At 41.2% G+C, this 22238-nt stretch overlaps 1 protein-coding gene across 4 annotated transcripts in view; it reads right to left on the bottom strand.

Annotated features, from left to right (window-relative positions):
• Nucleotides 1–22238, bottom strand: part of Arhgap18 (Rho GTPase activating protein 18) — a 209479-nt gene that overhangs the window by 72463 nt on the left and 114778 nt on the right. The window contains exon 2 of one of the 4 annotated variants that reach the window (XM_060373720.1): nucleotides 20029–20102. The exons of the other annotated variants lie outside the window; for them this stretch is intronic. The gene's annotated coding sequence lies outside the window, so the exon portion shown is untranslated. The remainder of the gene's footprint in view (nucleotides 1–20028; nucleotides 20103–22238) is intronic. 4 annotated transcript variants of the gene reach the window in all.

Genomic DNA, 22238 nt, shown 5'->3' with positions numbered 1-22238 from the left:
TATGGCACCTTACCCTAACAATCTCAACACTCAGTAAACCGAGTCAGCAGTATTGCAAATTTAAGACTCCTGTGGGCTATGGAGTGATGCCCCGACCCCACAAATACCCCTTTCTTTAACAGCAACCTTGGAGTGTGATGGGTGGATTTCACGAACAGGGGTTAACAGGGGAAGTAGAGGAAGGTTGGTGCATCTCCTTCATCCAGTCGCCATTGTCCATCGTCAGCCTTCTCCATCCTTAAAAGCTACTGCCTCTCTTTTTTCCCCACTCATCCTATTTATGTCATTGTGTAACTCCCAAGCCCAGTGACTGACATCATTTATCCCTGAATTGTCAGGATTGTCACTGTAGGATCTTCTACCTTGATTTGTAAATTGTTTATAAAATGGTACCTGCCTCATAAATGTTTACATTTAAAGGATCAGGAGGTCCATTAACCTGTGTGTGGTCCACCTCCTTTGTCAGGATAGCTGTCAGGATAACTAAAGTCGATTCACAGATATTCCCCTGTTCATTTTTGCTGTTGTTTATGCCATGTTAACTATACAGGCATCAAGTCTTTGCTTTTGTTTTCTCTCTAACTAGAGTATAAAGTTGGCTGCTACATTTTTTTGTTCTGTTTTGTACCTCTAGCTCTTATCGTGCCCTTGTTGGAGACCAAAATGTGTCCTGTGAACTCTGAGAAGTATAATAACTAATGCCAAATTATTTGGTTTATCTGCTCATAGGAAAGAGGTGCAGCCTTTTACTCCTGAAGGAATGTGTTTATTCTGGCAAGAAATTTCTGGTAAATTCCCATTAAGATAGCATGTGCAGAAAAATTTGAGGGTATTGAGTTATAGCACTGTTATATAAATGTATCAGTCTTATAGCTCAGTGCTGATGAAATGACTCAATATTGTGACTTGGGTAAGAGGTGGGTACTGAACTGATTTTTGATAATCTAAAAGTTACTTTTTTTCACTTTTTCTTTCCTTTTGCAAAACTGGTAAATACTGGTGGACCATATTTTCCATTGTAAATATTAGAGTAAGGAATGGGAGACAGCAAATGTTTATTAATAGCCTCCTCTTTGCTGGATTCTGTCAGCCTATCCTTTTTTTCTTTTAATGCAAACATTTATTTCAGGTGTGGCCAGCTAAGATACTTAACATTTATCCTTCAGATGGTCAATATCTAAAATTCTGGAGTCTTCCTGAAAGTGTCCTAGTAAGTGGCCAGTTACTCCTTTTTTCTCTTTTTGTGCTTTGAGGACTAATGTCTTTTCTATTAATGCTCATCCTGAAAATTGAGTTCAAAACCATAAAGCACCATCTGCAATGCGTAATGAGGTAGATCAGAAAGAGATTTCATGTCCACACGATCTCAGCAAATATGTGGTGCTGAAACCAAAGAAGCAGAGAGTATGCCACAGGGAGCTCGTGCTTCAAGCAGACCTACATCAAACCGAAGATGGTTCTTTCAGAGAAGTTGCTGGTCTTTCTGGACAGACAGTTGCTTCCAGGCTTGCTGTGCACATCATGCTCTTCCTAATACTTGCATTATCACTTTGCCTTTTGTTCATGGCTTCCAAAAACACCAAGAAATACTGACTTCGTAGACTCTTCTGGGCTTTCCTGGAATGTTCCTTTTCACCTTGCCAGCATGTCTTCTAAACATATAAAGATAACTGGAAAACCTTTATTTTACTGTATTTTCCCCAGGTATAACTTATTTTATTTTGCTGAAATAATTTCTCCAGCTGACCAGAAAATTTAAAAGGTATCTGTACTCTTCAAGGTGTTAGGAATGTTTATTCTTCCTTTTGTTTGTGTTTTTCTTTTTGAGATACAGTCTTGCTAGATAACCTTGACTGGCCTTATACTTAGTTTGAAGACCAGACTGTCCTTGAACTTGCATCAGACCTATGGCCTCCCAAGTACTTAGATTCTAGGCATGTGTCACCACACCATTGGTACCATTTATGATACCATGGTTGACTGATCAGTGACTCTTCCCAGGGTCAACGTGGTCAGCAAAGCACCAAATGAACCTATCTCTACCTAACTCCATGATCTTTGGTAAATCACTAACCTGTACTCCTCAATTTTCCTACCTATAAAATAGAGTACTAACAATACCACTAGAGATTCAGATACCATCAGAGATCCATGATAAATATGTTAGCTAGGAGACCCTGTATTTAACCCTCACCACCCGAAACAAGCAAAAGCATCAAGAAAACAAAAACTCCGACAGTCTGAATTCCTTCGAGACTGGCTCATGCTTAGCAATGAGAAGGTCACAGCCATGAGTGTTCTTCCCAACCACTGTACCAGTAACTACACACGACTCCCTCCCTTCTGTTGTAATAAGGTACTTGTGCTCTCTTCTAAGGCTCAGAGGAATCACTTATCCTCTAGTGCAACTCTCAAACGAGAATACCAGAGCTCCTTTACAGTTACAAAATCTTTAAGAATACCCAGAAAGCTTTCCCTTAAGGGTGTATTATCTATTGTTATTATAATATTAGATGTTGTAAGTGAAAAAATAAGGATAATTCATTTCCTAAGAAGAAGAACAAGAAAAGTAACCACAAGAAAAACAAGAACAAAAAGGAAAAAGACGAGGAGAAGAAGAAAGAGAAAATGAAGGAGGAGGAGGAAAAGAAAAAGGAGGAGGAGAGAGGGGAAAGAGAAGGAAGAAGAAGAAGAAGAAGAAGAAGAAGAAGAAGAAGAAAGTGGCTACACCTTTCCAAGCAAACCAAAAACAAATGAACAAAAAGTGAGATGAGCAAGCAGCGCTGTTCTTTGTAGAACTGCCTTAATGTCCAGCTTCTCGGATGCCATCTGGATGCTAGCATCTGCTCCTGCAGTCAGTCTCTGGCTACATCCCATGTGTCCTGAGATCCCCTACTATATTCTCATGATAGAATGATAAACAAAGAAGCATAGGGTCCTAGTGACACTGTGAAGACAGCTTAGATCTCAAGTTCCCTGAAACGATTCTTTTATTCCCCCATGTCCCCGACCACACTTTGAAAATCACCACTCTCCCACTTCTCAAAAACACTTCCACTGGATCTGAAAAAAGTGCATCTTTGTCTGTGGGCGGTGTTCCAGAAATCTCTACTGAGAGAAGCGGGAATGCTTTCCTTGTGCCTCTTGACCTACTTCTTTGTTTGTTTTTGCTCAGTTTTGCAGACTTTCATATATATATATATAAACTACTGGGACCAATTCCAATGGTATCTTTATATTTAATTTATAGTATGATGACAAAGAATAAAAATATCATTGCAAAAGCCCCACCTTGCCAATGTCCTTAATCATTCACACATATCCAGTCCTAAAAAGGGGGAGACCAACTTTCTCCTTTGGCACAGTGTTTGATAATACATACTTCCCTCTGTCATCCATGATCTCATTCTAATGTCACCACAAGGCAGATGTATTTGTAACTATTGGATATGTGAACTGGAATGCATATTTAGCAATCTGGTCAAATTTTTTATTTTTTGTACCGTTCATCCTTAAGGCTTAATACTTCACAGTTTGGTTTTGGTGTGCTTTTGAATTAAGAGAAAGTGGAAGGCTTTGGGGCCGTCCTCTAAAGCAAGGGCTATCTAATTTTCTCTTCTATCTTCTGCCCCAAAGCACACAAGGACTCTTTCATATCCTCTTGTCTGACAGAGTAAACTGCTTCTCAACAAAATATATCCTTCTTAAGCACTTTCCCTAGGTACCTCACCAAGTAACCAGGAAATATCAACCACTGGAGAGGAAAAGGCACCAACTCCCACTGTACTCAGATGGAATCTCCATCAATTTTCATGATGACATGATTTGCAGGATTTCTAGAGAAAAATCTGTCTGCAGAAGATTTATAGCAACATCCTGCTTCCTTAACTGGTAGCTGCCATCCCAGGGCTGAGAGCAAGCTGGTCCCAATCTGTGGTCTGTTCTTTGGGGCCCATTCATTTCTCCTGAAAGTCATTTACTACCCCCAGAAGATGTCAACCAGCTCCCTGGCTCTATTTTTTTCTCCACTCTAAGAGAGTCTTATGCTTCATTCACCTGACCCTCTCTGAGTTACACATCTTGAGGGCCTCTGATGCACACAGCACATTAAGCACATTCGCAAACCCTTTCTCCTGTCAATCTTTCCACTGTCGGTGGGTTGGTGCATGTCAGAGGACCTTTGGAAGGCAGAGATGATCCTCCTTCCCTTCAGGTCTGTGTGCAATGCTTCATTTCAAGTCTGACCCCTTTTCCTGTCCCTTTTAGAGGCAAAAATTTTGTGACTTTTTGATTCCTTTTAGACCATGGTTCTATATTTATTTTCTTTAAAAACCATCCTTTCTAAATATGTAAAAAAAAAAAAAAGACATCTAACATTGTCTTTCTTGTCCTACCTTTATTACTTTTACTATTAGTATTATCTTCATCATCATCACTATCATTGTGTTTGTGCATGCGTGTACACACACATGTGCCATGGCCTGTGGTGGTCAGAGAACTTTTGGGAGTTACTTCTGTTTCTATAGGTTTGAGGATGAGAAGCTAAACTCAGGCCATCAGGCTTGTACAACAAGTATTTTCAGTTTCTGAGCCACCTTGAAGCTTCCCTTCTCACCTTACTTTTATTTCAATACTAGAAATAACGAGAAGTAACTACAGTGGAGGACATAAAACAGAAGAGGGAAGTTTATTTTTGTGGGTTTTTTTTTTCTTTCTCTAATTAGAGAAAAGGTTTCAACTCAGACTACAATATTGTTACCAACCATAATGGTTACGTTTGTTTATTTGTTTATTTATTTATTTATCACATTTATTGAAACAAACTAAAAAACTTAGTATTATTACTTAGGCTTTAAATCTCTCTCTCCATGTTCTGGATGGGGCAATAAGGTCTCAGGACTAAATCGCAAGGTAACTTAGCAAAGGAATGAAAAAACTTGGATTAACAGACATATTTCTTTATCAGGGGTCAGTTTATTATATTACACAGTCACAGAAGGGTAGAACTTACTTCTGTCTCAACAGATGGATTTTCATGGATAACTAGACCAAATTTATCTTGATAACACAGCCTATAGATATCATCCTTAAATGGCAATTATACTAACTGTTACGGTACCGTCTAAGTTGACTGGGTATATAATCAAATAAGAGATAAGGTACTGGGTACAACTGAAAGAAATCTTCTTGATCAGGTTATTTTTGGTGGAAAGACATATCCTAAATGCACATGGCACATCCCAGAGGCAGCCAAGTCGGAGGAAAAGCTTTGCACTTCACATTTTGCCTATGTGTCTTTGTGCTGCCTTCCTATGGGTCTAGCAAAGTCATCTACTGCTGTCGCTACTTTTCTATTACTGAGAAGAGATACCATGACCAATGCAACTTACAGAAGTAAGCCTTTAATGTGGGCTTACAGTTCCAGAGGAGGAGTTCATGACCATCATGGTGGGAAGCATGGCAGCCAGCAGGTAGGTATGGTATGGGAGTGATAGCAGAAATGTTACATCTTATCCATAAGCATGAGGCAGAAAAAGAACTGGGAATGATGTGTGTGCTACTAAAACCTCAAAGCCCACACCCAGTGACATACTTTCCTCCCCAAGGCCACACCTCCTAATCCTTCCCAAACAGTTCTACCAACTGGGGACCAAGTATTCAAATATATGACCCTATGGGGGCCATTTCATTCAAACCACCACATCTACTCTATTTCCATCTGGCACAAAAAAAAAAAAAAAAAAAAAAAAAGCAGGGGCAAAAAAGCCAAAAACAAACGCTAAATCCCAAACTTTACAACTGGGCAGTGACGAGAAACTGACCCTGGTGACTTATGATACTATTTACAGACATATGAAGTTTAACTCCTATCCCCTCCATACGTCCAGTCTCAAGAAATAGAATGTGTTCTGTGATAGGCACTTCTTAATGAGAGAATGAGATGCCCACCTATCTACCAAGGTATGCATCTTGCCCAAATGGCCCACAAATAAGAGGAAGTAACTATCATAGAAAGAACTCCCTCTTGGTGGCAGGGTCTCTTCTGCGATGCCTCTTTTGCAGTGCTTTTCAGTAAATTCACTGTTTATCATGTCCTTGATAAAATCTGTTTACACCCATTCATGCCACTGACCTCCCAAACTCCATTTTACAAAATGTGCTCGAGGCTTCTACAGGCTCTCTTTGTCTCTCTTCTCCATCGTACTTATAGTGATCAGCCAAATGACCGGCCAACAACTGAAGGTCTCTGGCCAGGGCTTCTCTCCAGTGAGACTCAAAGGCCTGGGACTCTGGGATACCCTTGACCTATAGGGCAAAAACTAAAGAGCTCCTTTCTGTCCTTTTACAAATGCCTTACATCTTGTTCACAACTGTAGGTTTCTGGAGAAAGGCAGCTTTTTGGTAGAACCTGAATGTACTAGATGACGGAGGGCAGCCAGCTACCATCCATACTATAAGGGGAGGCTATTCTTATTTTTATGGGTCCCCTCCCTTTTAATAATTGTCTTAAAAGTATGTTAGTTCCCTCTTAAAAGGTCCCTCTTCTCTTAGTCCTCTCATTTCTCTTTCTTCTATCAGGAGTTGGAGGGACCAAAGAGTTCATGGTTGATGCCTGCTGAGTCAAACCCTCTTTCTCAGCATCTACTACTCAGTGTGTGTGGCCACTGTTTGCATGGCTATCGTTCTCTCAGCCAGACAAAATGAGCTGTGAGAGCAGGTGACCAGACTTTCACTTTTCTCTGATAATGAGTTGCTCCTTTTTCCTCATGGCAAACTCATATCCAAATTCAGCTTATAAATTCCCTTTTAAGGTCAGGTTCAACCTGACCAGTTAACATTTTTGGTCCCAGCAATGTAGGTGACTCTAAAGCAAAACTGGGTTTCAATGTCATGAGCTACCTCATCTTTATTCTTGGTGAATACCCAAGAATGTTAGCCCCTGGTCTCTGGCAGACAAATGGGTGGTCCACTGCCCACAGGAGAAATATTACACATTGCTCCACAGCTGAGCCACCATGAGTTATACACTCTTCGTTCACTCTGGCTCATCTCTGGGACATGCTTTTCATAATTAGTTTAAATTTCATCTTTAGAACCCCATAAAGAACTAGCTTATTTTCTTTTGCAGCAACATGTGTCCTCTGTACATTCTTATAAGACAATGCTGGCCCCTTAATGGCATGTTGACTATGACAACATCATTCCATGTCTCTGTTCTTAAAGAACTCCAAGATTCCTACATTCCAGTTTTCACAAACTTGACACAGGACTTTCCATCACTGGAAAGATCTAATAAATTCCTTCCTAGACCTACTTGCAGTAGGTTTTCTTCCTTAAACCCAGCTCCAAATGATGGTCATGATGATTTTTCTTGGGATGCATTCAAATTTCTGCTCAGCCTAGGGATCAACCTCCCTCTCTCTCACCTCCCCCTCTCTTTCTCCCTCTGCTCATCCTTTCTCTCTGGCACCAACTTCCTATCCATCTATTGAGCCTCTAACTTTCCCCTTTCCATCTCTACCTTTCAAGCTTAGGTTCCTTCCTCAATGGAACCTCTCCGAGTGGAGTGCCTCTTCCCCTTACCCAGATGTAGTCTCTCTCTCTCCACACTCACATCATGACTTCTTTTGGAAACTCAGCGAACAGCTAGAAGCGATACTCACTCCAGAGGAAAACATTCTTCTTTCTGATGTGCTTGTTGGGGCCAAGGGCCCATCTGGAGTCGTCTACCTTTCTATGTGTTTGGCTTGTCTCAAATCTAATTCAAACTAATGTTAACTAGACAAGTTATCTACCTTCATCAAGGAATGCAAAGGTCTGTGATCTTTGACCTAACTTGGCAAAGCCATTTTTATCATTCTAACCATCTGCTGTACTCTTTAAGTAGAATTAGGCCTTTACCAAGTCCAGGCACTGCCAGGCCAGACTCCACCATAGTTAGCAGCCACTACAGAACCATGCTACATAGCAGCTGGTGGCAGAGAAGATGGTAGGGCAAGAATCTGCTAGAACTACATGATTACTTGCCTCTTAGGAGGAATTAAAAAGGCTTGTAATCAGGGAGGGAGGGTGAGATTGGGAGCGGTTTATGGGGGGATACAAAATGAATAAAGTGTAATGAATAAAAATTAAAATAAAAATATTTTTTACAAAAGGCTGTAATCGGACCTATTAGCTTATAATAAATCGTAGGAGAGAATACAAGGACTTTCCTCCCCCCAGGATAAAAGGCCACTTGAATCTGATGGGACTGGGCCTTAACAAAGTCCTACTAATGGCTCCAACTGCTGTCAGTCAAGCTTCAAGGACCATGTCCTCTGATCCTCTCAGAGTTCTCCTTTTTCCTTTTCTGGTAAGGGCCTGGTAAAACCCATGCTTAACCACCTTTAAACCTCAATGAATATCAAAGAGTCTTTTTTTCATTTTTCTAAATTTTACAAGCTTAGTTAATTCCTTTCTCCTCCCCTCCTTTGCCATCCTAAAAGACCCAACTCAGAAGTCATTGTAAATGTTTTCCTTCTGGGAAAATTCTGAAGCCACTGCTCAACCAGCATCACCACTTACCTTGTTAAGTACTGCTTTCACCTCCTTATCATAGCATCACTGGGCTTTTTTGCTGGCCTAGGGTTTCTTCTCATTTTCATGATCACTATCCTCCTACTTTTCATCTGTCTTCCTGAGGTCACCTTGTGTTATCCCTTTTTTGTGACTTTCATTATCCTCCCTCTCCTATTCCCAGACCATATAGCTGCCACTTTCCAGATTACCTTTTCCACAACTGCAAACAATACAACCCAATCTTCACAGAAGACTGCTGCCTTGGCCTACCCTTAACTCCCAGGTGAACTGACAGCACCAACCCAGCCACTGCCCTCCCTTGTCCCCGAACTTCTCCAACATGCTGCTTAAACCTTTCATGCCTTATTCTTCCAAGGCCCTTTGGCAGGTCAGCATCACCACCCAGTTTGTACCCCCCCAACTCACACACACACTCCCATATACCTGCTCAGTTCCAAAGTAACTCCAGAAGAAAAGTATTTACACTTGGTTAATGATTTCACAATGCTGATCTGTCAGGAAATGGGATATAGAGGCAAAAAGTCTAAAACAAAAGCTAAAAGCTCACACATGGGGCAGACCCCAATGACTTAAAGTGTCAAATATTATTATCTGGAACATATATTCTAAAAATCCTATGACACCTTATCCAGATGACCTGCATCTGCATTTGCAGTAAAATATATGACTTGAACAGGACATTCTTTTTCAAGGGTGTGATTACCTTTCCAGGACTCACCCTCTGCCTTTCGTGCAGCTTGCTTCAGTAAATTTCTCCCTTTAGATTTTTAAGCCCTTGGTAACTTCTCTTTATCCACTTCTGCCACTGGCCTTCCAGATACCTTTTGGCATGACTAATGCATTTTCTAGTGCCTGTTCTAAAACATAATTAATGTCCTCTTAGACCATGACTTCAAATATAACCCATTAAAAACCAAACAAAGTCAGGCATGCTGTACTCCAGAGGCAGCAGCTCTCTTTCAGTTAGAGGCCTGTGTGGTCTACAAAGCATGTCCAGGACAGGCAAGGGTACACAAAGAAACTCCAGGAGGAAAAAATAAATAAAATAAAACTTTGTTTTAAAACATTTTTTCTAAGTTTATAAATTTTTTTTCTTCTTCATCTGCATTACCTCTGTGTTACATGGGCTTCTAATCAATGGTTTCCTTTCATTGCAGCAAAGATATTAAGGAAGTTATCAGTACTACAATAAGTGACAAGGCTATTAATACTGTGTATCAGGCCATCAGAAGCTGCTCAGTTACAATGGCTGTGAAGAGCTGCAGCCTATGAATGACACAAGTTATTTACTTTCCTTTGAAAGTGAATGGTGGCTATGGGTTAGCTGAAAGTAGTAATTATTAGGTATAGCTCGGCATCAAGGAACAAAGAAGCCTGGCAATGGCTAAAGGCAGAAGGAAACTGGTTAGCAAACTATACCACAGTGCCCCTCCCACCACCCAGGGGACAACGCGCCAGGGGAAAAACCGTAAGTGAACACTCATACACTCTCTCTCTGTTTCTCTCTCTCCTCAGTCTAATTGCCATCCTCTTAAGAACTACTAAGTTAATTTTCACTTTTCAAGTAAACTGCTATCTTTTACAATTTGCATAGAGGAAAAATAAAATTGATTCATTTCTTTCAGATTTTCCTTTAAAGGTAAGTACTGGACATCTTATGTATTGTTTTATGATTGTTCACAGTATCCATCCAATTGTGGCATACAGCAAAGCAACAGAAAATGAAGGTTTTATGGGAATGGAAGAGGAAAGGAGGAGTGTTGGCATATATCCCAGGCTATCCTAGAACTCAGAATCACTCACTCCACATCATCCTTCTGGGTGCTGACTGGGACTATAGATGTGCTCAACCACACCTGGCTTTACACAGAAAAACAATGAGCAAATGAATGGATTATCTTCTATCTACCAAGAATTTACCTGAACAAAGCTGAGGAAAAAAAGCATATTGGCAAAGATCAGAAGTAGCTTTGAATACTTGGCTGTATCGCTTTCACCAAAAAATATGACTAAGATAAGCTCATGCATGTTTGGAATTTTGTAATTGTTGTTCCTTTTGTTTTGCCTTAAAAACTTTCTATTCTATGTCAACATCACTACAAGAATAAGCAGAAAAGCAGAAAGAAACTGCCATGAGATCTATTAAGAAGTTAGGGAAGGCATGAAGAGGACTTGGGAGATATGGCTAGGGGGCAGGTTGCTGTCCTCCATTCCCCTCTAAAGTACAGACTCAGGAGCCCTGAAACTGATCACAGACCCAGGTCCTGTTTAGAGCACTGGTTCCTGGTAGATGTGGCTTCTGTTTATTTCTCAGTTCCCCCAAACTGTCCTGGGGAATGGTACTTCCTCCTAACTTATAGATATAACGATACAACTAGCTAAATGGGAACAAAGCTCTTAATTTCCAAAAGTATCTTCCAAGGTTGAAGATAAGAATATTGCAGCTGGATATAAAAATCCCAGGATTGTGAGATGTTGGTTCAAAGAATACCAAGTGCGGTTTGCACATTTACCCCACATATTATGTCTCCAGGACTCCAATCCACAGAGACCAGGACCTACAGTCATGTCTTCAGGATCCCTTCCTCTTTTGGTCCTGGCAGCTGTACAGACACATGGGAAATAAACACCAGCAGCTACTTTGCATTCTGTGCAAAACTGTACAGCATAATCCGTTTTCCAGCTGCCATGACTCAACTCATCTCTTGGTGCTTCCTCCCTACCCCCATGGGAGCTGGCATCATCTTGCCCTGCAGACTTCCCACAGCCCTGACCGCATCCTGCACTCTGATGGCTGCTCATACTCAGGTCTCCAGCTCTCATGATTCTCTTCATCTTAGTCTCCTTAGGTTCAAGCATTATTTGCCATCCCAGATACTTATGAGCTTTTCAATTATTAATTTATGAAATTCAACTTGTTTCTGAAAGAACAGCCCCCATTTGATTTCCAGAGTTTTTTTGTTTCGTTTTGTTTTGTTTTTAGTTACATAAAACTACACTGAAAGTGGAGACATGAAAAGCAACCAGCAGAGAAGTGGGAGACGTGAGAGACCCTGACATTGACAAAAGCATTGTCTTATGTCTCAGTGACACTTCTCTCAAACGTCCAACTGAAAGGAGGCTTCCTAAAGGGACAGAAGAGTACACAAGGAGGGGAAGATGGAGCCAGACTGGAGCCAACATTAAAGAGCAAGAACAAAGAAAGACCTGTGGTTTATAAAACTTGCACGCCAATGTTCTATTCTGGTACTTCAAGCTCTGTAATAACAAACTATGTTCACTGAATGCACTCTTCTGAGGCGAGCACCTTATCATAGATGGCCGTTCAGTCAAGCCCTCCAATACTTTAGGCATACGATGAATGACACCCACACCAGATGTAAGTAGAATATTCCAGCAATTCCTGAATGACAGTCATCAGACAAACGCCTTAGTGTGCACACCCGTCGTGACCTCTGTGATACTCACTTCCTAACACAGACTCAGGCCCTGAGGTAGCTACCACACCTTCCACAGTGAGAATTTTCACTTCCTCTCTCATGGTACTGTCACTGTTAAGCGCTCATCCTCAACTGATGCCATACTCCCAGGTTTGGATCAGTTATTTGAGGTTGCCTACATAGCTCCTCGCTACGGTCTAAATAGAGGCTTTACCCCCAAATACAACCATCAACATCCTTATACTCAACGCAATGATAACAGAAACTGGGGCCTCAGGAAAATGGACAAATGTCCTTATAAAGAAGCCCAAGGAAACTGCATTGTCTCTTCTACCATCTGAAGACACAGAGAGAAGGCAGAATCTTTTCCCCCTCCCCTTTTTTATGACCTTGTTCTGCTGGATAGTCTAGACAGACCTGGAACTCAGGACCTTCCTGCCTCAGCTGGGATCATAGGTATAGGCCAACATGCCTGGCCCAGACAGTATCTTCAAGATCTTAGGTTTTTTCAATATTCAGGACTATAAGAAAATTCTGGGTTTCGTTTGTTTCTTTGTTTTCGTTTTTTAATAATCCACTCAGTTTGGGGCATTTTGTTGTAGCCATACTGATGTTTTAAGAAAACCTCCTTGGAATGCCTTCCTCCCTGAGTTTCTTTTTCCCAGCCTTCATGGGTGTGCCTGAAACCCACTCTTAAAGCTTTCCTTTTCTGAGATGGAACCTGGCTTCCGCATAATTATCAAGTACGTAGTGTTCTTTTTCATGCCCATCCAATGCTTTTAAAGATAGTGATCAGTGTTCAAAGCTTTAATCAACCTTTCTTCCATTTATTTTCACTGCACTTAGAAATTGCATTTCTCCCCTCTTTACTTTTCAAAGTTCTGCTCCTGCTTTCCTTCTGGGGAGACTATTAAGTTATCAAAACACTTTCAGAGGTGACTCAACTCAAAGGCTTGCTAACAAAAACCAAAGGCCATTCCACCTGCTGACATTCCCAGACTCAACATATAAATCCCCTCTCACCACTTTTATTAGTTCTCAAAATCTTGAAAGTTCAATTTGGCAGCACCCTTTAAAGAGGGATTAACACAAACAGGTACAAAAACACCAAGGTAAAAGTTTCCCATAAGACTTAGCAACAGGGGCAAAGAGTGCAGTCTGGTTGCCAGTGTGCTTGCCAAGCACACAGAAAGCCTAGGGTTTGGTCCTCAATACTGCATAAACCAGGCATGTCTGATGGTATACGCCTGTGAACCCAGTACTCTGGAAGTAAAAACTGGGGGAGCCAGAGAATTTAAGATCACCCCCTGCTGTGTTGAGTTGGAGGCCAGTCTATGGCACATTGAGATCATATCTTTAATAAATAAATAAATAAATAAATACTTAATTATTAACTTCAAGATTTGAGATCTAGAAAATAGACAGTGGATGTTGACCAGGAGCTTCTATGTGCTGAGTGACAGCAGATCTGTAAATTCCTTCACATTCTCATTCATAGTCTTATATTCATTCTCATTCATATTCTCTCTTCTCACCCTCTCCCCTCAAATAGCCTCTCTCTCCTTTCATCTCCCTTTCCTCTCTCTCTCTCTGTCCTTTTTTTTCAGGGAATCTCTTGCTATATATAACTCTTACCTCTTCCCCTCCCTGCTCTTTCTACCAAGGATCAAATGCTAGCCTCACGCATGCTAGCCTAGGCCAGCCCTCCATCATTGACTATGCATACTCCAGGCCCTAAAGTATACTGTTCTGATATCTCACCGATTTATAAAGACATTTGTTCTTGACTTACAACAACTTTAAATAAATAGTAACAAAGTGTCTATAAGACAAAACAAAATTGCAAACAATGTCTTTGAAATTAAAATAGTACTAAAGACAATAACACTAAATTATGGGCAAAGTCTTGCCCTGCAGGGACACTTTCATGTGCACTGACATCAAGTTTCACATGCTTTTCTAAAATATAAATATATAAAAAGCAAAATCTCAGCATCTGCTTCAATCCCTGTTGGATGAATCCTTTCAGAGGACCCTCTATAATAGACTCTCTTACAGCTTCCTCTTTTCCACTGCTTCTGGTGTCTGTCCTGTTTGCCATTCTGAAGGAGATTTAAGCATCCTCCCTCGGGTCCTCCTTAGTGTTTAGCTTCTTTAGGTCTGTAGATGGCTGTCCTGTATTCTATGGCTAATAGCCGCATGTTAGTGAGTGTATACCACACCTGTCTTTTTGTTTCTGTTTCTGGGGTACCTCATTCAGGATGATCTCTTCCAGTTCTATCCACTTGCCTGCAAATTTCATGATTTTCTTGTTTTTAATAGCTGAGTAGTATTCCATTGTGTAGATGTACCACAATTTCTGTATCCATTCCTCAGTTGAGGGACATCTAGGTTGTTTCCAGATTCTGGCTATTACGAATAAAGCTGCCTCTTTCATGAGCTCAGTTGGTTCCTCTCTGATTACTCGTCCATGATGATGAAGCCAGGCCATGGAGGAAGAGGATCCAGGCAGTCCTGATGAGACTTAGCAAGCTATGAGCAGATGGCAATAGTGGAGAACTCCCCCTTTTCAGTGGACTAGGGTAAGGGGATAAGGAGAAGAGGGAGTGAGGGTGGGACTGGGGTAGTTGAGGGAGGCGTCTTCAATTGGGATATATAATAAATAAATTGTAAAGAAAAAAATAAAAATTTTAAAAAAGCATCATCTCTGGATAATAAAGTTAAGCACACAGGCATGTTATGGACAAGATAAAGGAACTGTTCACCCTTCTTAGTTTTTTCTAATTATGCCAGTAAATTGGGAAAGTCACCTTGTACGTCAGGAAAGCTATATGAGTATACAGCCAAGCTTCCAATAGGCAGATAAACACTGGGAAGAAACATTAAAACTGAAAGGATATCTGTGTTTGTGTTAGACTGTAAAAAGGGAAAGAACGCACATAAAGAGTAATGTTACCCATTGGTAAAACAGGACACTTCAGAACGTCAGCCACACTGTGGCAAATGCAACATTAGGAAAAAAAGTCTGCAGCCAGGAGGCTGCAAACCATAATTTCACTGGTAGTTCCAAGTGACCTTCAAACATCATAAAAGGCAGGAGGTCAGGAAGCATTTCTTTCTATAGGTCAAGTGCTGCAGTCAGCTCGACCTGGAAGTAGAGAGGATGGAGAAATAACGTCCAGCTTAGAAAAAGGAGACACCTTAACCTGTGTTTCCTTCAAAGTATGTTCAGCCGACAGTCACAAAGCACATGTTATGACTACTTCAAGATAATTATTCCTTTTACATTGAAGTTGATAATAAAAAAAATTCAGATATTCTGAATTTAATAACAAACTAGAGGGTGAAAAGGAAGATTGGGGAAAATATTAGAACAGCTATAGCCTTGAAAGCAAGAGCCTGACACAGTTGCAAATCCAGGTTTAAACGCCAGTGCAGGTCCAGCATGTCCCAAGGCTTCCCACGTACCATCGCAGTTCGCCTGCACCTTCAACCAATGCAGAAGCGATGGGTACACTTGCTCAGGTGCTGTCTTCCTGCCCCAAGGCTTCTGTACTTCCTTATCCTGTCCCTCACTTCTTCAGCCAATGGAGATTCAACAAAACCAACTCACGCTTTCTATCTCCAGTTTTTCCTTATACACATATTCCTAGCTTTAGGTCCAGTGAGTTTTTTGTTGTTGTTGTTGTTGTTTTGTTTTTGTTTTTGTCCATTTGCTCCACAGCCTTGTTACCTGAAGGTAAACTCTCTTACCCAAGGACCTGGTCCTTTCTCGGAGTACTATCTATAACTGTTCAATAGATCCTTTTATTCCAAGGTTCCCTCCATTTAGAAAGTTGTTTGGTTTAATAATATTACAAAGGTCCATTTTTATTTTCTTAGCATGTGTTGGATTCTGAGCTGATCCAACAGATTAGAAGACAGGCAGCCTAAAAAGCCTATGAAGGATAAAAATGCCTACGGAATGAAGCACAATCTCCAACTCAAAACTACAGTGTAGAAATGGAGAAGTGTAGGATTACTATTTTAATAATAATAATAATAATAGACAATAAACTGTTTAGAGGATAGTCAGGGTATCTAGCAGTGAGGCGCATTCCTCTCTGAGGGAGACATAAATGCGTTAGGTGAGAAAAGAGGAAATGTTGAAAGTAGAAGAACTAGAAATCTCCAGCATAACTAATGCTATTCCTCGCTAGGAATATGCAATCTGCCTCACAGCTACTGAACCTGTGGGTAACAGGAGGTGAGCTCCTACAGTAAACGGTGTGTGTGGGAGTGTGAATACGAGTGTGTGAGTGTGTGTGTGGTGTGTGTGTATGAACACATTTTGCACAATAAAGGGCTACGTAAGGAAGAATTGTAGTGTTTTCATTGTGCAGAAAAAACTTTGGCTCTTATTAAACATGACGGTTTAATAAGTAAACATGGGAAACAAGGATCTGTAATATTTTTGTACCGCCATTCCTCAGCATACAAATACCCAATTAATGTATCTCTGGAATAGACTGGGCTGGAATGTTTTGATTTTTGAGTTACTGGCTTGAGCTTCATTTACAAAGTCCATTAAATGAACTGTGGCTTGGGACAGAATTTCCCACTCAAGAATTTCCATCTCCAGTCTTCTGTATTTGTCACTCTGCTCTGTAATTGCTGCGGGCCCAGATTGCTTTCTTGTTAAGTCCCCATAAAGGAATAATCCAAAGCGACTGATATTTATTGCTGCACAAAATGACAACTCCAAAACCAAGCTTCCTGAGACCCAAATCTGACACTAGTCACAGTTCTTAGGACTCATATATGTCCCAAGTTCACCAAGACATAAAAGAAAAAAAAAATGTGTTGTCTCAGAAAGCCATCACCCTATAAGACACTAATGAGTATGCTGTTGAAAAGCAAGCAGAGAACTCTAAGCCCAGAACAGACTGAATAGGTTCCAATGAAGTATGACATCCCCATTAGAGCACAGTCAACACCCTCATGCAGAAGGAACCGTGCATAGATGCCAATGGAGACGATGGCATCAAAGAACCAACTTCCTTTGCGGTTACGAGGATGCATCTACAAAAAGATCTAAGTTGATATGCTAAGCCAGTAGTTCTCAGCCTTCCTAACGCTGTGACCCTTTAATAAACAGTTCTTCATGCTGTGGTGACCCCAACCGTAAAATTACGTCATTGCTACTACTTAACTGTAACTCTGCTACTGTTGTTAATCATAATATAAATATCTGATATGCAGGTTATCTGATGTGCAACTGCTGGAAAAGGGTCATTTAACCCCAAACGGGTCGCAGTCGACAGGCTGAGAACCCCTGTGCTGAGGTACAGGCCCCAATACTTAGATGTCTTCATTTATTTTCTTATTTTTTTTTCATCCCGTGTTTGAATGTAGGCTGTTGAGGGTCCCCTGTCACCAGAGAAGCTAGTTGTTTCCCAATGCAGTTTCTGTACACTAAGAGGTACGACTTTCAGCTGGTGTGAGCCCTGTTAGGTCTCAAACCCAGGACAAATGGTTGAAGTGCCTAAATACCCTGCCCTCTACCTCCAACTTCAGCCCAGAGGCGGGGCTGCTCACCCCCAAACTGCCCTTCTATATATAATCCTGCCATTTTGGCTATGCCCGCCCTGTTTTCCCTTTTGTCCTCCTGGCCTTTCGGTCTCTGCTCTCCCCTCACTCCTCTCCTCACATGGTTGGCTCAGGACCTTGTTCACTCTGGATCCTTCCAGATGCCTCTGGCTATGCTCGTCCTCAAATCTACGGTAAACTCTCTCCTCCGCCCTACCTGCGAGCAGCCAGGATCTCCTTTTCCTTCAAGCTCCTAAACATATTTGCATATGCAAACTCTTCTAATAAAGGAAAGTCAGTGCACACATGTTAAGTGTGTGGGGTGGAGGGAGGGTTCACACGGGTGACACAAGCACACTCAAGTATGTGTAGAAGGCAGAGGGTAAAACTGGACTTCTCTCATCGGCCTTAAACCCACCACATGGGTTAGGCTAGGCTAAACGGCTGGACAGTGGACAGGAAGCCCAGATCTACCTAGCTCTGCCTCCTCCGCTTATTTCCTTGGGCTTTGGGAGCTGAACTAGGTCCTCATGCTTGTGTGGAAAACACTTTGTTCACAGAGCTCTTCGCACCAGCCCAGGAAAGATCATTTTTTAAATCTAATCACCTCATCAATACAGTTCCATTAAACAACTGTGACTACATTTATTCATTACCCCTCCTTTATAAATATTAATTTGAATGCAGCATTTAAGCTCTATTTTAAAAATAATTATGATTTAAAGGGAGGTGAATATTCATTTATTTCGTGTGTGCATGTATGCGTGGGCGTACGTGTGGGTATGGGTGTGTTTGCTGGTAATTGAATTCAGAGCAGTGCTTCTCCACCTTTGGGTCTCAACCCCTTTGGACTTGCCTATCTGATACTCGCATATCAGATGTTTACACTACGATTCATAACAAGCAGCAAAATTAAGAGTCATGAAGTAGCAACAAAATAATTTTATGCTTGGGGGTCACCATAACATGAGGAGCTGTATTAGAGGGTCCCAGCATTAGGAAGGTTGAGAACCACTGATCTTGTGTCTGCTAAGCACAAGCTATGCCACTGAGCTACATTCCCAGCCCCTAGGTTTGAACTTTAAGTAATGAATATGACACAAAATGCACTGGGGTTCGTACAGTGGCAACGCCTCTGGGTACAGTGAAGCTACAGAACCGGGGCTCTGGTTAATAATGCATAGACTTGCAAGCAGTGATTCAGACATTCATTCAGCAGATACTGATTCCATGTTAGCTGCAAAGTACTGTGCGTGGTGATGTCCAGAGTCTAAAGAGGCACTGGATTCTACCTTGGATCAGACTCCCCATTGTTTAAAGAGGTCTTGGAAAGAACAATGTGGGGCAGGGTGGGGGAGGAGCCGTACTGTGTGTTCAGGTTGACTGTGGATAGATACAGTAGGCGCTGGAGCTGGGCCAGAACGCATGGGGGGTGGCGAACAATTGTAGTACAGTGAGGAGGTAAGAGGGAAATTCCAGCCTCTTCCTACACCTTGTTCTAATTTTATAAAACTCTCTGAAGCCAACACTGTCTTCCTGTTGTTTAATTCAACCTCACTTCCCTTTAGTTTAAGCCCATTTCCTCTAAGCAAATAAAGAATCAGTGTCCTCTTCACAGTAACCTCTTTGCTGGGACTCAGCCCTTTATTGCACCTGGAGCTGCTGCTAAGTATCACTTCTTTTTTCCCCCCTCCTTTAAGAAGCAGTGTCTTCAAAACACAACCTATTGCACAGTTTTGAGTTTACTGCTGTTGCCACTACTATTTTGAGACCGGGTCTTGTGAGGAATTCCAGCTGGCCTTGAATGGCTCCATCCTCCTGAAGCAGCCTCCCAAACACTTGGACATGGCACACCTTGCCATGGTTTTCAAGGACCTGCCTCCAGGTAACAGCAGACCATGTTGGTTCTGAAATGCTTCCGTTTAATTGTCTGCGGCCCGTGAGAGCAAGAGCGAAACTGAAGCTTATTTTAGAACTGGGTACCCCTTTAGGTCCAAGGAGGAGGATAACAGATAACAGAGTTAAAGGTCTAATCATAAATGGTATTTTTTCTTCCTTACTGAGGAAATAAGCTGTTATTAATTGTTTTTTATGGCTCTTTCTTTTTCAAGAAAAAAGAAAAAAAACCCTTACTGATCATTTGCATTAATATTATGCTAATAAAAGTGAGGGCATGCTAACTAATTCCATCTCTTCAGTAGTAACTAAGGATCAGAGAGAGGTAATTTGCATGTTTTCTTGATTGGAGTGAATTGGCATTTAAACGTTCATTGTCACCATTTTTGAAAATAATAATAATAATGCATGTTGGGCCAGGCGAGCAGGCGTAATTCTTCTAGTGGAACCATCTTAAAAGCAAGTATTTCCATTCTGCTTCTATAAATCTCAAATGATAAGGATGCACACTCCAACCCAGAGCAGCCATCTGCATCACAAATACCTCTCAGTTCCTCTGTGCAGAAGGAATTCATTTGCTGTTGAAGGCTATTCGCTTCTACTTCTGAGTGCTTGTTCCTCAAAAAAAAAAAAAAAAAAAATGCTGTGGGAACAATGATTAAAAGAGGGTCTTTCCATCTGTGCTGCATTAGGTTGCAAGGCAGCCTCTTCTGCAGATGCAGTTTTTGCATAATTCATTGGGCCGTTTTCAGCCCTAATCAGTGCATTGCAGTAAGCGACAGAGCGCACTGGAGAGAAGAGAATTATTAGCTACCTCCTGAACATCCTCCTCATTCTCACTCGACTGGGCTGCTGCTCCATGAATCACAGTGGCTGCACCCATACCTTATCTCTAGCGCATTCTCACACCTCAAGTGTCCTCATCTTTTTTTTAGCCCACGCTAATAGCCCAAGACACTCTATTTTTTATGTTATTATCACAGGGTCGTTTGGGAATGAAGATTCTCCTGGAAGAAGGAAAAGAACTTGGCCTGCTTCCAGCTTTACTGTTCTTTGTGTGGGCATGACAGACACGTTCATCCCATAAAAGGAAGGACAGTATCCCAAGTCACATCCAGTTCTGAAAGTGGTATCCCTCCTTATCTGTCAACACTGCCTTTCACTGTCACACCTTAATTCAGCCCACCATGGCACCTCCAGCTGTCCCCACCTATCCCCAACTAACTCTCAACCTCAGCAGCTTCATTTTATATTGGCTTGCTATTTAGAGACTATCTTAGGATAAGGAAAAGACTACATGACTATAGAAATTAAAAAAAACAAACAAAACAGAACAGCCCTGCCTTAAGTGATTTAGATTACTTTAGATCTCCATCCTTAAGTTTTTAACACTGAAAAACCAATGAAGCAGAAAATATCTATGATTTCCATATACTAGGCTTTGAAGTTAGTTTTAAACAAACAAGACACTGTATAAGACAATATGGTTGACTTACGCTATAATTTCTCAGGCTGAAGAAATAGCTCAGTATTTATGAGCACTTCCTCTATAATCATGAGGACCTACCTGAGTTAAAATCCTAGCATCCATGCAAATAAGCCAGGCATGGTCTCATGTATTTGTAAGCCAGCATTGTGGGACAGAGACAAGCAGAGTCAAGGAGCTTGCTGGCCAGCCTGGCTAGTCGAAATATGTAGCTACAAGTCAATGGGAGATCCCAAATTAAAGCTGGAAGGTTAAAAGAAAGAGAAAAAAACAGTGGAAGCCCTCTTCCAGCCTCCAAGAACCCAAGTGTGGGCACACACAAACCTGTTTATCATATACACACACGTATACATACACGTAAAAATAAAATGAAGTTTTAAATTTAAATAACATTTCTCATTTTCTACTTTGTCTTTACTTACTTATTTCTAGACAGTGTTTCACTATGCAGCCCAGACTGGTTCTGAATTCATTATCCCCCTATGTCAGCTGCCTAGGTGCTAGGAATCCATAGACAGACACTACCACCCCAGCTGCACTTTCCTATTCTTATTCTCTAGGTCATAGTAGATAACTAGGCACTAGATTCTAAGAGGTATCAACTTCTAACATTAGAGTAATTACAAAAACCGCCTCAAAGACCAATGTGAAGAACTTGACCCAAGTGTACTATCTTACATATATATTTTTTTTCTTTTTTTAATCAATAACTCCTAAGATTGCAAACAGCTAAGAAGCAAATGCTCTAGCAAACCTCAGGAAGCACAACTTGTTCTCAGCGGATGAATAAAACAGGTGAAATTCATGTTAAACGCCATATCGTTTAACCCCATACACCCCGTGTTATCATGGCAAGACATAATTAATATGCAAATATGCAAATTAAAGAAATCCTTCACTTCACTCTAGGACCTTAGAATTTCCTTTGTAACTCTTTCCTCACATTCTCAGGCAGCAGAGATGGCTGGAAACTTCCATACTGACAAGAGCAGCTACACAGTGAATGAGGCAGGAAACCAGGTCTCCTCCAGCAGCCATTGTATGCAATTGCTAGATTCCCAACATATGACACCCACTGCTGTTTGTCCACAGAATGTTTGGCCTTCAATTGAGGCGAGATTTACTGAAAATCTACTTCTCTACGTTATCCGAAACAATGAAACACAGATAGATTTTTAGATAAAATAGGTCGAATATTCAGTAAGCAAGACATGTACAACCCCAACATAATATGCTAAGCAGTGGTTGCTATGGAAACAGACCATAGG

Source organism: Meriones unguiculatus, chromosome 20 (assembly GCF_030254825.1).
Source record: "Meriones unguiculatus strain TT.TT164.6M chromosome 20, Bangor_MerUng_6.1, whole genome shotgun sequence".
Lineage (NCBI taxonomy): Eukaryota > Metazoa > Chordata > Mammalia > Rodentia > Muridae > Meriones > Meriones unguiculatus.
This window is presented reverse-complemented; position numbering and strand designations above follow the sequence as displayed.